The sequence below is a fragment of the Ascaphus truei genome, chromosome 5 (genome assembly GCF_040206685.1).
Source record: "Ascaphus truei isolate aAscTru1 chromosome 5, aAscTru1.hap1, whole genome shotgun sequence".
Classification (NCBI taxonomy): domain Eukaryota; kingdom Metazoa; phylum Chordata; class Amphibia; order Anura; family Ascaphidae; genus Ascaphus; species Ascaphus truei.
In genome coordinates this window covers 132,324,934-132,336,935 of record NC_134487.1, presented here as the reverse complement: position 1 = coordinate 132,336,935, position 12,002 = coordinate 132,324,934, and positions in this window count along the sequence as shown.

Here is a 12,002-nt window from a genome sequence, read left to right as displayed (position 1 = left end):
AAAGGGTGTCCTCCGTAATAAACACGCCCTCGATTTTATTGAGAATGTCCTTGGTGTCCTTGATGTAGGAAGGCAAAGTAGCCACAAAGGGCCGCAGAATCTGATCAATATATGCGCTGGCCCGTTCAGTGAAACTGCCTATGCCAGACACTATTGGTCTGCCTGGGGGAAGTCTGTTCTTGTGAACTTTGGGGAGGCTATAGAAGGTCGCCACTCCTGGTGTTTTATTCATGATGAACTCAAATTCCTGTTTAGAAATAACCTTTGTTGCGAGCCCCCCATTGAAAATATCCATTAGAGTCTTGCTATATTTTGCAGTTGGGTCACCTTCTAAGACCTCATAACAAGTTCGATCAGATAGAAGCCTTAGATTCTCACTCTTATAATCTTCCCTATTCATAATGACTAGATTTCCCCCCTTGTCTGATGGCTTGATGACAACTTCATTATTTCTTTCAAGTTCTGTGATTGCTACTTTCTCTTGGGGGCTGAGATTATTCAGACGTTTGGTCTTGGGGAGGTCTTCAATGTCCCTTGTCACGAGATCCACAAATACCTCGATGTGGTTAAAAATATCTCCAAAGGGGATACATTTTAATTTTTGTCTCAGGTCGGTGTACGGCCCCTCTACATGTGTTTTATTAGAATCTTCAAGAAGAGCTTGAAGTAGATTCTCATTAGCTACGTATAGAGGGTTCACCCCATCTGATAGCATTCTATCTTCCCTCCGTTTGAAGAATTTATGTAATTTCAACTTTCGAGCGAATAGGTTGATATCCTTGATCCACTCGAAAGTGTCCATTGGTTGTGGGGGAGAACGAGAGACCTTTAGCCAAAACACTTAGATGATGGTCAGTAAGTGTAAAGCTGGACAGATTCAAAATTCTGAACATGTCTGAGTCATCTAATATTTTGGTTGTCCCGCTCCCTTCTTCCCTCTGTTGGATGTGGTATCTCGATTCCTTAGGACCCAGACCTTTTCCCCTCCTTGCCTTCCTCCTCTCCCTCTGGACCCCAATGGTATCCTGTTGGGATCTAAAAAAGGAGGAGGAGCTGGGTGGGATTGTGGTAAATCCTCTTGGCCCTGGGTTGGTCTTTCCTCCTCACTGTCAGATCTTTCCCACTCTGTAGATGACTCTTGATTAGGATTTGGTGGTTTTCTCACCCTGCTCTTATTAGTACCATATCATACTGTATCATACCCACTTGTTCATATTGCAGTACACAATTTAGTGTTTAAGTGCAGTGTATTCGAGTTTGATCCAGAACACCTAATTGAGTGTTCATACTTATAGGATCGGAGCGTTTAATTTTCATTTTAAAACCCACTATTTTAATTTGGATAATAAAGTAAATGTTTTAACGTGTCCATCATATCACCCTTCAGGTGTTGAGAGTGCCCATTCTAGGTTTCTGCTCTTTGTCCGTTAGATTTTAAGCCCCACAGATCTGTGTGGATTAAAATCTTTTTTATTTTGTATGAAGACCTCTGGAGTGCCGGTTCCTTGTTGTTTTTGGAGCAGGTGTTCTGCAACAAATAAATTGAAACATGCCTTTCCGATGTGTGTCAAATAACTCAATCCTTAGAGCAGCAACCTTCCAAAACATATATTTGCTTTGTTTTACTTACCTTTCAAAAATTGTTTCCAAGAATATAACCCCATTGTTTTACTGCTTTCCAGGCACACCTGCTTTGTAGATATTTCTCATTGTTTACCTTTTCATTTTGTATACAAACACATGGCCTGAAGCAGTATTGATGTGAAGCCAATGAATAAACGTCCAGGTAGTCTGGGAGAATCACTGGGATGGTAAATACCCAGTTATTGGTTTCAGACAGCCCTATACATTATCTCCATTTGGTGTGTTACTACATTTCAAATAATGTCAATCTTGCCAGGCTCACCTCTTCTCTGCCCCTCCCTATATCTCAGCTTAAATCTCTCACTATACCATTACTCACTCTCTATGCTGAGGTCTCTCTTCTCTTCACCCCTGTGTCACACCAGCTCTCTCACACCTACAACCTTATCACATGCTGCACCCTACCTCTGGAACGCTCTTCCTCTCAATATCCACCAAGCACCTTCTCTCTTTAACTTCAAAAACCCATCGGAAAACTCACCTGTTCAATTAAGCATTTAAATAGTCCTGAATGACCACTACTCAATAACTACAGTATACTCTTATACACACTCTAAACAATACACTCCGATCCTGATTTACTCCCACTGTTTCTGTTAAGTCTTCCCACATCGCAGGGACTCTTTTTATCCAATGTTACATTTCGGTCTTAATGCTTTTATCTCATCTGTATTATTATATTTCCTGTATTGTAATTGCATTGTAATGTTGTAAACAAAAAACACTGTAAAGCGCTGATAGGTGCTATAAAAAATTAAAAATATACATACGTCCCTATTCAGAATCTTCTAATAGTCCATAAGGGATAGAGACATACAGTAATTAAAAAACAAATATGGTTGCCTTTCAAAACCTTTGTCAGATATGAATAAATATTAATTTAATATGCATTCCATGTTATTTTCCAATCTAATTGGAAACTAGGTCAGTATTCCTCATTGCAGATCTAACACACTTGTATCTGTCATTTTTTGTATATCTTTTTGTGGCTTTAGATTTGGGACTTTTTTTGACCCATTTGTGTCTCAGGTTACTTCTCTAATCTCGCTGCTATCTTCTTCCTTTACCTCCTGATCTGACTGCATGTGAGGCATCAATGTATCAAGCTTCTGGACTAGGCTTTTAAATGATGGTAATGTCATATGGGTGCCACCTCACCCTGAATAATAATGTAGCCCCCATTCCCCCGTGTTTAGGGAAACTACCTGTGGTGCGTTACCTGAGTGGCTTACAGGAGGCCTGATCCTCCGCCACGGGCAGCCTGTGGTGATCGTGTTCGTGGTTACACAGCGCCTCCACCTGGGAGAGATCCAACTCAGTAGGATTACCCATCTCAGGAACTCAATACATAGAATAAATACACACACCGGGTATATAACAAAAGTATTTACTGACATAAGACACACAACAAAATATATCAGTGACCACACAATACACTGCCCCCTCACTAACAACCCCGGTGGAACCCCCAAAGTACTGAGGTGCCTGGGCACTTAACCCGTTAGTGTCCACCGACTAGGCCCACCCAAAGTGTGCGTGTGGAGTAGCGCTACCCAGAGTGTGTATGGCCATTGGTGCACGTGGTACCTCTCCTGGTCTCAGTCCAGACCAGGACAACCTGAAGATGATGATCCGTCAGACCGCAGAGTCATCCCACGCTGCGTCTACTGGATCATTTTCATCCGCCAATGGAGAGATCTCCTGCAAGGAGTGTGTCCCTGTAAACTGTCTCTGGTAAAGTCCCAGATCGCAGGCTGCGTACACCGCATGGCATCTCTTGCTGATGCTGCAACTCTAACAATACCTAGAGGGGGTGTCCTTAACCTAAAGGGCCTTCCCTACACATGTACTGGTGCCTACTGAAAGGGCCTTCCCTACACATGTACTGGTGCCTACTGTGAGTTGGAGATTAGCTGGGGCGTACAGGGGAAAACTGGCCTAGTCCCAGGGCTACTGGCACCTGGGACACTACTTCTCTCCTCTGCGTCCTGCTCCCGACTTGCGTGGTCCCTCTGAGCACGCCAAATGTATCTCTCTTTGCGCCGGGGATACTACAGCCCTGTGTTCCCCCACCTGATGTGCAGCCACTGAGGCTGCTGGATCATGTAATCCCTGTGCGGAGCCTGTACTAAGATGGCCGCTGCTCACGGCCGTACTGCGCATGGGCGAGGCGTCCATTGCACGTGTGTCATTCCCAATATGGCAGCCCCCGCTGTCAGGTGTGCCACGGAGCACCAGAGCGCTCTCCCTAACGGCCCCATAGCCTCTACCGGAGCCCAGGTCCTTCGGCAGCCAGGTTATTAAACATTATTGGGTCTTCCATTAAACATTTTTGGGTATATTAATAGTGTGCACTCTGTCAGGCTGCTGGAGGAAACTTATTTTATGCCCCATGATGCCCAACTTTATCATAACTTCCCTGGTAAAGGTGTGTGCTCTGTCCACTTTAAATGTAGTGTATGTCATGTCAGGCTGCAGCATAGACTATAGTAATATACTGTAACAGCTAAAGGGGCTTTTTATTTTTAAGTGTGTTAGTGCAGGTTCATGCTTCCACACAGAAACGCATTCAGGTCAGTGTGGCTTCCCTTGCAGTAAAGCCGAATCGTCACTATTGTACTTTATTGAATAAGCTCCTAAGTCTCTTATCATGTTCTGCTTATACGTATCTCAGTTTGTACTGAATCACACAGTCCTTATTTAATAGTCTAGTATATACATAGCCCCCATAATGTTTACACATAATAAGTATTAGATATAATCTCAGGCCAACGATACTATGAAAAATGTACTGTTTAGACCAGCCAAGATTTATGTACAAAGTACAGATGTACTCTCCACGCTCCGCGCTCGAGCTGTCCAAAAGCATAGGTCCCCCCTTGCTGCCATCCGTGCGTGAGCGCCTCCTCAAAACACTCCTAAAGGGAGCTCCAATAAATGGTCCCCAAAAACAAAATGCGCACAGAGGGCACCGGGGGTTAATGACCAAATATAATGAGCAGTGCTCTACTCGTATAGGGGTGCATACATAAAGTGAGTGAATGTGGATATTGTATTGATATGCCAATAATCACACAACACCTGATAGGTGTATGGTGGCAAATTTATTCAGTAATAGTTAAAAACACACACACACACACAGAGGTTAATATTGGGGTCCACAAAGACCACAACACATCCAAAGCAAGCGGTTCCTAGACCGCTGGTCTAACAATAAAATGGCCAGACAAAATCCTGGCAAGACAGTGCACACAGTACACACACAACACATACAGAAACGGGCACTGTGGTCACAAACAGGAAAAGGGAGAATAACCTATGTAGCAGACTACAGCAAGACCCGCTACCGGGTAAAGGCTGACAGGAAGGGGCGGGAACTTACCCCATGTAGCGCGAGCTGGAACCGCTCACTGATACCAGAGGTCCGGACTGCACCAGCGGCGGAGAGGATTTATGTACTGTGCTTTATTATAGACCTCTGTGTCTCCTGAGTATCATATTAAATATAGGTAAATATACAGTAGGTTTTAATAATTAGGCTTTGACTCTAACTGTGAAATGTGGCTGTGATCTGAGGGCCATGATTTTCTGTCTGTATAGCTTTGGGCAACTGTGCCAATTGACATGTGTTTTTTATGACATCACCTCCAGACTTCACCTGCGCCAACATGGGAGATACAGAGAACAAACCCACTTCATTTGCAAAATGATATATTGTATTGTCTCTATTAGGTAAGGGACATCCAGTACCAGAGTTCTTCTTCAAGGCTAGATTTAAAACTTTCTAATTGTTAAACAATGTTAAGCATTTTTGAGTTAATGCAGTAAGTACATTTGCCAAATGTAAAAAAGAAGTGGCAGGAATCCCAATGTACATGCAGTTTCCATGCTTTGAATATTTTATTTTTATTTTACAACTCCGTAAGGAATAAGACACTTCAGTCTAATGGTCTGGCAGAGATATTGTTACGTCTGTGAGAGTCTCACAATAGTGTTCTGCATTATAATGTTATGAAGAAGAAAAAACAAGCACTGTGTGTTGTATGTTTTCCATTACATATGTAACCCTTTTATCCCATCCCCCCCTAAGTGAGATGGGGGGGGGGGGTACTCTCCTTCTCTGGTTACTCAGGTGCAATGGTGCTGCAACCTGCTGGTAACAGGAGGGCTGAGGGCTCCGCGGTGGTGTGGGGAGAGCCAGGACAGGGACAGAGGGTGGGACAGGTTACCTTGTTCTGGTCATCTCTGGGTGGTGCAGCGCCTCCAGCCAGTAGGGATCCTCTGGGGTCTTCAGAGGAGGGACCCCCACTGACACTCTTCACATACCAGGGACAGAGTTCCACACAGCAGTGTCTTTCTGGAGTTTTATTGCAGCATATCAGCACAGCAGCACAGCAGCACAGCAGCACAGCATCATAGTCTGTAATATCATCATTCCTGTCTCTCTAGCTCAGAGCCCTGGCTAGCATCATGTTCTTCTTTTCTACATTGCTACACATTCAAGGCTGAATACACATACAGACATCTTGAAGGAATTAACCTTTCCACTGCCTGTTCTAACAGGACTGATAGAGGAAAAGTGCAGAAAAAGAAATAACTGTCGGGAGGCCATGTTACACATATATGTAGCGCACTTTCCCCCACCCCCCTGGGAGATATGGCTGCTACCGTGTGTGTGGTAAGTTACCTGTGGCTCACAGGAGGCCTGAGCCTCCGCTGCTTGAGCCTGGGGTGTGCTTGATCCTTCTGGTGACAGCACCTCCACCTGCACGGGATCCTACTATGTTGGATAACCCCGTGACAGGACCAAATACAATAATACACACACTGAAGAAAATAACAGTTTACTGTATGCATAAGAATAATAACAATATACTGTCCCCACCTACTAGGCCTCGCACGGCCGTACCCTCACAGTGTCCTCCATCTCAATGTCCACACCTGATGGATTATCCCCCAAAGTAGTGAAGGCCCTTGGGCACTCAACCACCCTGGTGTCCACAAGCCACCCACACACCCCACTCAACCCTCTGCAAACCCTGAATAGGCCCTAGCATTGCAATGCAGCAAAACATTTTGACAAGGAAAAGGCACACTCCTGCTGTCTAGTCTGCACACACTCACTTGGCTCACAACAGCTTCATGCAGCATTACTTACCTCTGTGATAATGCACCTTGTATGTGCCTCAGCTTTGTTCTTTCTCGTGGCATCATGGAAATGTTATTCTCTCTATCCACCACAAACCCCCCCTCCTGGCCTACATCCAACATCACCATACACCCTGGATTACTCAAAAGCCTTGCATTATATACTGAATGTTGGTGGAGAACTCTGAAAACCACCACACCAACCACTGCTCACTCTAATGGCAAATATCACAAATTTATAACTGGAAAACTACTCAAATTTCTACTCATACTGTTAATCTCTTCAGCAGGTGATATTGAACTTAACCCAGGCCCTCCCTTCTCAACTCTGTCCCATACCCCTGAGAATACACCCTTCAAATTCCAAAAAGGTCTATCTGTCGCCCATATAAATATCCGCAGCCTGCTGCCCAAACTGGATGAACTAAGGGCATCGTGCCTTATGCATAAAGCCAAATCCATCATTCTCACAGAAACATGGCTAACCCCTAAAACCCTCAATGCAAATATCACCATTCAGGGATATTCCATTTCTAGGAGAGATAGGTCAAAGAGAGGAGGAGGGGTGTTATTTTACGTTGCAGATACCTTACAATTTACACTGTTAAATTGCCCCCCAAGCCCACCCTCCTTTGGAATCCTAGTTGGCAAAATCTGCCTCCCCTTTTCTAAGCCTATCTTGGTTGCTGGCATCTACCGCCCCCCTAAAGCCCCTCTCCAGTCCCTGACTGATATCACCCAGTTTCTTGGCTCCATTTCCTCTCTGAAAGAGAAGAGTGAGCTGCTAGTTCTTGGAGATTTCAACTTCAATTGGCTCGACCATAAAAACCACAAAATCCAGATACAACTCAAGTCACTTAACCTAACGCAACTCATTTCCCAACCCACACGGACAAACCTGAAATATCACAACCATGCCTTGCTAGACTAGATTTTCTCCTCAAATCCCAGCAGAATCCAATCATCTGGCATCCTTGCTGACATTTTCAGTGACCATGCAATAGTGTACTGTGTAAGGAAAATTAAACCACCCCAATCAAGCCCTAAAGTTCTCCTCACTAGAACATTTAGAAACTTTAACCCACAACAGTTTCTGGCTGACCTTACCAACTGCCCTTGGTACAGAATTGACTTAATTCCCGACCCGGATTCTGCACTAGACTATTTCCAATCCGAGTTCTTAAAGCTCTGTGATACCCATGCTCCAGTACACAGAATAGAGTATGGGGGCCCACTCTACCATTTCAGGGATGCCTTGTGGAAAAGTTACAAAGTAACTGGCACTACCAACGATCTTAATTACTACAGATGCCTGCGGAACATGTGCACAAAGCAAACAAGATATGCAAAGGCACAATATTACTCTGACAATCTTCACCAGAATACATCAAACCAAGCTAACTTCTGGAAGGTTATCAACAATATATTCCAGCCTTCTAGCCATCAACACCCAAGTAATATCACTGAGGAGGATATTACTCTGACAAACCCCACTGACATTGCAAATGCATTCAATGATTACTTTGTGGGGTGTGCTACTTATTAGCGAAACGCAACGCAAACCACAAACATGAACCTCACTCTGTGAGTACCCATATAGCCCCACCCTCTCCCAACACTCCTCACAATTTTCAATTTGTTCCAGTATCCAAAGAGGAGATTGCATAAGCGCTCCTCAAATTAAGCCTAAGCAGCCAATGTGGACCTGACTTACTGCAATCTAAGTTCCTAAGACTTGGTGCCCCAGCTATTGCCAAACCAATTGCTTCCATAGTCAACTCTATTCAACTCTAGTCTGCAGGCCATATACCTAAGACCTGGAAAATTGCCAGAGTTGTTCCAATCTTCAAAAGTGGGGACAAAAACACTGTCTCAAACTACAGGCCAATCTCTCTTCTCCCAATACTATCCAAAGTCATGGAAAAATGTGTTGACTCCCAATTTAGCGAGTACTATACCAAGACAAATTTCCCTAGCCAATTCCAATCTGGCTTTCGCCCCAAACACTCCACGGTAACTACCCTGCTAAAAGTTTGCAATGAAATTCAGTGTGGAATGGAACAGGTACAACTTACTGGTGCAATATTCCTAGATTTTGCAAAGGCTTTTGACACTGTTGATCATGTTATCTTGCTTAACAAACTTCAGAGCTCTGGAATAGGGAAGCATGCTTTAAACTGGTTTCATTCCTACCTCAGGTAGATCCCAACATGTGTCCATCTCAGGCTCTAACTCCAACCCCTTGGATATCACCTGTGGTGTCCCGCAAGACTCTGTTCTGGGGCCCCTACTCTTCTCATTGTTCATCAATGATCTTCCCACAGCTTGTAAGGAAGCTTCAATACACATGTATGCAGATGACACAATCCTATATGCACACAGCCATAGCCTCTCCGACTTTAAACACATACTTCAATCTGACTTTTTGAGACTTGAAAATTGGATTTCCCAAAACAAACTGTTTTTAAACACTGACAAGACTGTAACAATGGTATTTGGGACCAAGGCTAAATTTTTAAAGCTTCCAATGACTGAGCTCCAGATCAGAACCAACGCTAAAACCACCCTAACTCCTGTTACTAGTTTAAAATACTTGGGCATATGGTTTGGCTCCCACTTAACATTCGGATGGACATTGATACCCTGACATCCAAAACCTATGTTTGTACTAGTTGAGGCCCTGACTCCCCACTAGTGAGGGTGGGTGGTCACAGGGAAAGGCCCTTAAGTAAGGACCCTGTGCCCCTTAATCTGCGTGCTAGGCAGGGACCTAGTGACATACCCTGTGCAGTTCATTAGTGTATTGAGAGGGAGAGACACTGTGCAGTTCTTTAGTTCAGGACCCAGTGAAAGGGGTTTGCTGCATGTTCTTGTAGCTGTGTTGCTGATCCAGAGACTGTCCTTACGGTGGGACCCCATCCCACGTGGAGGTACAGATCAGCACTGGTCCAAGCGGCACCGGTAGACCCTTTGCGAAGACACCCAGGTGTAGAGACACCTGCGCAGGTATTTACAACCTTCCACACGTGCACCAACTTTAACTTGCTCCTCACATGTGACAGCCCTGTTCACACGCTTGGGTGGGCTTGGACTCTTTGGACACGGGGTTGGGAAGTAGGTTATAGCCCAGTTAGGGGCTAAGAAGGTTATAGTTGCCAGCTAGTGGCAGAGGGTGGTACATATATCTTGTTGTGGATTGCTGATATACAGTATGTGTTAAGTTACATTCTGCATATAGTAAAGACCGTTGCTATTTTACATCCAGTGTATGTGTTCATTTGAATGTGCCCTGCGAGGAACAACTCCCGCTCTGCTGGGAGCCATCGCAGGTGGAGGCGCTGCACCATATAGTATTGTTCTAGAGGATACACCCCAGGCTCTCATTAGCGGAGGCTCAGGCCTCCGGTGAGTCTAACAGGTAAAGCACCACACCTGGTAACATATAGGTCCCCCCTCACATACACTCTATATGCAATTGGGTGGGGGAATACCTGTTACATATACAAATGTAGCCATGTCTAGAATTGGTGTACATATCTCTTTCTCATGTTGGCAGTAACCCTGGTAAGTGTGCAGGATTGCCAGCAACAATCAATGGAGGTTTGCCCTCACACCCTGGTGAGGTGTCATATGTCCCCAAAGGAAGTGACAACATGCAGTGTGTTCCCACTTAGGATACAGGGCATGTTTGTTCTCCGGGGGGGTGATATAAGACACAGCACTGCCTAAAGTTAGAAGTTCAGTTTCCTGTTGTTGTGCTGTTCAGTTCAGTGAGAGGCACGTGAAGGTCTGCAACAATGTTGCAGTGTCTCCTGCTAGCTGTGAGTCAGTGAGCATACGCAGCAGAGTTAGAGGAGCTGAGAGAGACAAAGCAGCTCAAGAGAGGAGCTTACAGCAGCCAGAGAAGCTGGGGAATCTCTTTAAGAGTAGAGGTGGAAAGCAGATCTATTAGGGTAAGGGACCTTCCTAATGGAGTGCTGCAAGGAGATGAGTGGCTGAGCTGCTAGCTGTGAGGGGCAGCTTGCCCATACCAACCATCAATAAAGATGCCCTGTTTGAATATACCTCCACTGTGTGAGTGTGGAGTTACTCAGCAGTGGATGGCACCACCAAGAAGGAGTTCCTCACCAGGACCATCTCCCTGCGGAAGCACAGATCCTGATGAGGTGGAGGCACTGCACTGGATATAGGTAGGACTCGCACCCACTACCTCAGCTACCTGTCCTGATGACATCCCCTAATACCATCAAGCGGGAGACTCAGGAGTCCTGTTACTTGCAGGTGCACCACCATACACGATCACGTAATGGGGATTGGTTAGATTACCCGGGCCAATGTGAGATTGGGGGGGGGGAAACCTGTTACAATTGGAGGCGCTGCTGAGATGCCTGTTAACAGGACAGGCTTTTGCTAGGCACACAATAGGAAACAGGGAGAGTGTCTGTTGCCACTCTGTGCTGGAAAGGGGTTAGTGAGTCTGGAGCCGGGGGCTATAGCTGTCCTAGTCACCTTGAGGTAGCGCTAGGGGTAGGATGCCTGAAGGGATAGCCTGTTAACGTGGTCAGGAATTCTGGAGAGGATCTGCACTAGGCTAGCCAACAGTAGGTAGACGCCCAAGTACTGCATGGAAGAGTACTCTAGTCCATTCCAGATCACTTACCAAAGGGAGCACAGACTGGGAGGAAGGAGATACAGCAGACACAGCAAGAGTGAGCCTAGCCTGAGGTAGTGCAAACACGAGTCAGATCTACATTAGGTACACATGGTGGTGCACAAGGCATGGTTGTTGTATCGGTATGGCAGCTGCCCTGCAGAGAGGAGCTCCATGTACAATCAGAACAAACACAGCAACCAAAATGGCGGTGGCGGAGTCAGTAGTAATGCTCACTCAGTCCGTTGCGTGTGAAGAGGACATAGGACAAGTTATGAAGCAGTACTACAGTCTTCGTCAGAAAGACGGAGAGGAGCTATCTGATTTCCTCCTGCGCATTATAACAGTCTTATGGGAGATGCGGAAAAGGGATCGTATTACGGCCACTGAGATGAATGTGTACTGTTGTGATCAATTTCTGAGAGGAGCAATACCTGACCATCCTATTGTAGTCAGGATGAGGTGCTCCTGGATACGGGGTGACCCCCTTTCCTGGAAGAAGCTAGTGGATGAGATAGAGAAACATGAAGTTACAACTGCTGCTAACATGGATTGCAGA